The sequence below is a fragment of the Lygodium microphyllum genome, chromosome 15, assembly GCF_053477565.2.
Source record: "Lygodium microphyllum isolate KBCC chromosome 15, Lygodium_microphyllum_v1.1.10, whole genome shotgun sequence".
Classification (NCBI taxonomy): domain Eukaryota; kingdom Viridiplantae; phylum Streptophyta; class Polypodiopsida; order Schizaeales; family Lygodiaceae; genus Lygodium; species Lygodium microphyllum.
In genome coordinates, this window is record NC_141149.1 from 2,061,253 (window position 1) to 2,067,252 (window position 6,000).

The window sequence follows — 6,000 nt, forward strand, 5'->3', positions numbered from 1 at the left end:
AAGATTAAGCACAATGCAGATGGTTCTATTAGTAGGTACAAAGCTAGGCTGGTTGCAAAAGGCTATGCCCAGACATATGGCATAGATTATGATGAAACCTTTAGTCCAGTTGCTAGGATGGCAACTGTTAGATGTGTGATTACTTTGGCAGCAGCCAAAGGTTGGAGGTTGTAGCAAATGGATGTGAAGAATGCCTTCTTGCATGGTGTTTTACAAGAAGAAATGTATATGGATCAGCCAGCAGGTTATGAAGATTTAGAGTATCCCACGTATGTGTGCAGGTTGAAGAAGGCACTCTATGGGCTCAAGCAAGCACCTAGAGCATGGTCTAACAAGATCAGAGAGTATCTTGTCAATATTGGCTTTTATGTTTCTGATGATGATCACTTACTTTATGTGAGAAAAGGAGATACAGGTTTGGTCATCATAGTCATCTATGTGGATGACTTGATTATTACAGGTGATAGTGATAGTGGGATTGCTGAAGTCAAGGATTTTTTGAAGAAGAAGTTTGAGATGAAGGATTTAGGTGAGCTAAGGTACTTCCTTAGCATTGAGGTGATCAGATGTGATGATGGTATATGGCTGTCCCAAAGATAGTATGGCTTGGATATGTTGTCCAAGTATGGTATGATAGCATGCAAACCACTTTCAGTCCCGTTGGAGCAGAATGTAAAGTTGAGTGCTGATGTTGGGGATGAGATAGAAGACCCTACTATGTTCTGGAGGATAGTGGGGAGTTTGATCTACATGACCATTACAAGGCCAGACTTGAGGTATGCTGTTGGTCTTGTGAGTCAGTTTATGCAAGTACCTAGAAAGCCACATTTGGATGAAGTGAGACGCATATTGAGATATGTGAAGTCCACATTATATTATGGACTTTTCTATGAGGTAGGTACAGATGTACAGGTGTTTGGATACACAAATGTAGATTGGGATGGTAGTGTGTCTGATAGAAGATCTACCAGCGGGTACATGTTTTCTCTTGGTAGTGCAGCAGTTACGTGGAGTAGCAAAAAGCAATCTACAGTTGCTTTGTCAAGTACAGAGGCTGAGTATAGAGGTGTTGCTGTTGCAGCATGTGAGGTAGTATGGCTGCAAAAGTTATTCGCTAATTTAGATGTGCAGGTGGAAGGTCTAGTTGTCATTTATTGTGACAACATGAGCAGTATAAAGTTGGCTAGGAACCCTGTGTTCCATGCCAGGACAAAACATATTGAGATACACTACCACAAATTGTGAGAGAGAAGGTACTAATAGGTGAGATTGACTTGGTGTATGTCAGCACACAGGATCAGATAGCTGACATCTTCATGGAGGTATTGGGTACAGAGAAGCTTCAAAAGTTTTGAAGCTTACTTGGAGTTGTAGAGATGCAGTTGAGCTTGAGGGGGAGTGTTGAGATGACAAACTCAACACATGTGGACATTGATGATGGACCGCCTGGTTAGATGGGTCCACATGTCTATACTTAGCACGTTGATGGTCATTATGACTCTCACATGGACACTGACTCATTACTTATTATATTCGGGTTGTTACACCTATTTACAGCTGGCATAGTTATAGCGCTAGTCGACTAGTGTAGTCGGTTATGCATTGTTTGACTTAGTAGGCCACTTTCCTTTATGTTGTATCTTATCTATACTTTGTGTACATTGTAAAGAGTGTGGAAGAAGAAGAAGAAACCAGCAAGAAAACGTTTTGGCCTCCATCTCTCTTCTTGTGTCTTGAGTGAGCTTCTCCTTGTGCATTCTGTGTGTGTTCGGCGTAACATCTTGAGCAAGTCCCCCCACCACGCGATTCTTGATAGAGAGAGAATAGGTCCAATTTACAGTAGCAAAATTTGTGCCAGATCTATGTTTTTCAATAATGTTGGGCAATATTGAGCTGAAAAGATGTGCCTTGATCTAAGGAAGAACTCTTGAGAAAAAATATTGAAGAGATATGGCCTGGTTGAAGAGATATGGCTGCTCCAACAGAGGTAGATAGGTGTTGTCTATGGCAACCAAGAGAGATAGAGTGAATATGGAGGTGGAAGATGAAGGGTTTATGTCAAGCTGAGCTAACCAAAGGTTGAGAGGAGGTGAAGAAGTGATTTGTAGAGCTGAACCATGCCTGACTAGGCTCTGATACCATGTAAAAATGTTGGATCTAGAGCATGGATACGGAGGAGGAAAGAGGAAGAGTGAGCTCATGAGGTAATAAACATCAAGACCAAATGTCACACAAGTGAATTAGATTCCAAGATGGAATCTTGGACTCATAAACAAAGTCTTGTGTGTTGATAATGACACATACACTTTGTTGGAAGTATAAAATGACTATGACATTGTATTCAAAATGGGAGTAAGTACAATGCTTTATAGGAATAAACTAGGCTGCACTTTCCTCCACTATGCATATGGGATTCTTTATCTTGAGCCAACACTGCTCCATACAAAGAGGCTAAGCTAGGTGTGATTGCCAATATCTCAATGTAGAGCAGCTTGATGGTCTATGAAGAAAGTCAAAGGTGTAGCTAAAAGATAATGCTAGAATTTCTTCACAACAAACACCATGGCCAGCCCTTCTCTCTCAGTTGTGGAATAGTTCATCTTACTATCCATAATATCTCTATTAGCAAAGCTCATTGGATAGTCTAGGTTATGTTAACCAGGTTAGCACAAAACATCTCCCATGGAAAACTTTGAGGCATCAATATATACATGGAAGGTTATGGTCTAGTCTTTGGGGCTCTTAGGATCGGCGCAATTGTTAGATCCTTCTTCCACTCTTCATATGCATGTTGGCATTTCTCAATCCATTCAAATACTATCAACAATTTGTAGAGTGGTTTAGTGATTAGCGCATAGTTCAACATGAATCACTGATAGTACCTTGTGTGTCCTAGGAAGAACTGAACACCCTTGTAGTTGGTTGGTGGTGGAAGGTCAAAATAACCTTGACTTTTGAGTAGTGGCAATTCCATTCTTGGACACCACGTGCCCCAGGATGCATCTATGTTTCACTCAGAACTGGCACTTAAGGGGGTTCAATGAGAGATGATACAATGTGCATCGTTCAAAGACTGCATGGAGTTTGTCTAGGTGTTCCCTCCAACTTGAGTAAACACATAGATCATCAACAAATACCTCTAGCTCACACCTAAGCATGTCCTTGAAGATGGCACACATGAGCCATTGGAACATGGCTGGTGCGTTTGTCAGTCCGAAATGGCATGAATATGTAGGCAAAGACATCCCACTTGACATTAGCGAATGTGGTCTTATGCCTATCATCAAGATGCACTTGCACCTGATTGTAACTTGAGAAGATGTCTAGGAAACAGTAGGCTTCTTTTCCAGCCACTCTCTTGAGCATATGCTCAATGTAGGGTAGTGGATAGTTGTCTCTCTTTGTAGAAGCATTGACTTTCTTATAATTGATGCACACTCTGATTTTTCCATTCATCTTCATTTAGGACGATTACAATGGGTGAAACCCAGTTAGTGTGCTAAATCTCATAGATGAATCCAGCTCTTAATAGCTTGTCTATTTCCTCCTTGACTACATGAGCATGCTTGGGATTCATGGAATATGGTCCCTACTTGAGTGGCATTGCATATGGTGTCATGGAAATATTATGAATCACTACACTCGGATCTACTCCTTTTAGCTTGTCGAGGGACCAAGCGAATATGCCTATGTAGTCTCATAGGAGTGCAATGAGATTTGCTTCTTCGTGCTTGGTCAAGGCATCGACTACAAAGACAGGTCAGCGCTTCTCCCCTTCCTCCCTAACTAGGTCAATCTCCTTGACTTTGGTAGGCCCTTCTATAAGTTCGTTTGCTTGTCCTTGCCTCTTGGCATCTAGCAAGATCACCACTCTATTGCCTCTTGAATTTTGTGAATCATTTTGGTAGATCTTGCAATTTTCTTGCTCCTCAGCTTTCAACTCCCTAGGTCGTCTCTTTCTCTCCTCCCTCAACCATCTTCGCCTTAGGTGAACTAGTAGGTTCCCCTTGGTGTATTTGGTCTTAGGTGGTTGGGGCATTTCAGGATCGCTATATCTGAGCTTACTTTTGACTCAAAATTGAACTCTCCATCTTTGCTAGAAGAGGGTGTCTCTCTTGGTGGTCATAACTTTGAAGGTGATTTTGTTCTAAATAGCAATGCGGCACTTGGTTGGGTGATCCCTACTTGTTCGTGATCAATTACCCCTAATTGTTCCAACCACATGCAATCACACTCCGTTCATATGATTCCTCTCTTGATTTTAAGGGCATTTCCCTTTTGTAGTTTGGAATCTACTCATATTTTATCAATCATGTATTTGTTAGTGTCATACTCTATTGTGTCAATCTCTTCTTCGCTCTCTTAATTGAGGGAACATTAGTCTTTATACTCGTCATCCAAATCATCCTCATCTGACTGCTCGTCATCTCCTAGGTTTCTATGCTCCTCTTCTTTCTCAGCCATGACTGAGGCCTAATTGGACATCAGGTTCAGGTTCTGTATATTGAGCTTCAAGCTCAACTACTCATATGCATGTGTGTGTGTGTTTGAAATTACCTATAGCTGTGTCCAGTTGTACTCATGTGTGGGATATTAAATAAGTCTATGTTGACCTAACCACACAGTTAGTCATGGTTAGTGGTAACCTAGTTGTACTATCTCTTTCATGTTAGTAGAGATTGAATAATGAAGATGAATGAGATGAGCTGACTGTTCACTCTTTGGCTCCACTTTGTCTCTCTTATCTTTGAACATGGTATCAGAGCCAACATGAATGGGCTCTCTAGAGCATGGCATTGGAGTCTGGATCTGGAGCTTGAAGATAAGAGTCTCTGCTAAAGAAGAAAGGCTGCCATTGTTTCTGTCAAGGTATGCATCAGGGTTTGTGCTTTATGCTTGTGTAAGAGCTTGCTGTGGCTTATTTGGGGGCTTCATAAGGCTTCATTGAGCACCTTGAGTGGCCATTTGACATCAAAGACATCAGATCTAAAAAAATGTCATTAAAGGAGACTATGCATGCAACCCTTTTTTTACAAAAGCCATAACTTGCTACATAAATGGATTTTGGAGAAACGGCCCACGATTCCTGATCGTTTTAATGTGCTCTATAATTTTTCAAATTCTTCACAAATTTTGAGATATTTAGCACAAACCTGTGCAGACTAGTTGTTTACTACAGTAAACAATAGGTGGTTCCAGGGAACTTGTGGCTTTCATCCTAACAATGTATATGCCCTTATTCTCATGCATTTGAGCATGGTTCTGGAGTGTCAAATGCTCAGCTTTGGAAGGTTTTAACAAGCTAGAAATCTGTCCAAAACTGTGGACAGCAAACATCTATTACTTCTTGAGGAAATCTATGACATTGGATAGTATTTGTGGACCTTGATTATGGGCATATGTATATTGGATGTTGTATGAACTAAAACGAGCATTGAATGCTGACTTTGGAGCTAAAAATCAATTGAATTGACATGATTATTGGATGTACATGAGTAGTACAAGAGTTATATGACATTGGTTCTTGAAGACGCCATGCATGAATGCCGATATGATCATGTCTTGGTCTCTACGTGTGTTGGCATGTGTATGATATGATTCGGGAAGATTTTGAGCTTGGATTGCCCTTGTTTTGGCTAAGTATTGGCTGAATGTTATCATTCGGGAAGATATTTGGCATTTTTACTTGATGTACATGTACTATAGTGTGCCCGAAAGGTCATGTATGGACTCTCACATATAGTGGCAAATGTCTAGGATGTTTTGGGGCATGTTTTGACACATAAATATCTTTGTTTTGACTTATAAAAGGCTCTAGTCATTTATTGGCTACTGATTGCAGACTGTATGTTTCTCTACTATCAGTAAGATTGAATGTACATAGGGTATGTAGCAATTACATACTCTATGAACTAGTTGATGTACCTACGTGTTGTGCCACTTGATTGTGGATGTATCTGACATGTTTCTGGGTTGATATACTGTGATTTTAACAAGGGG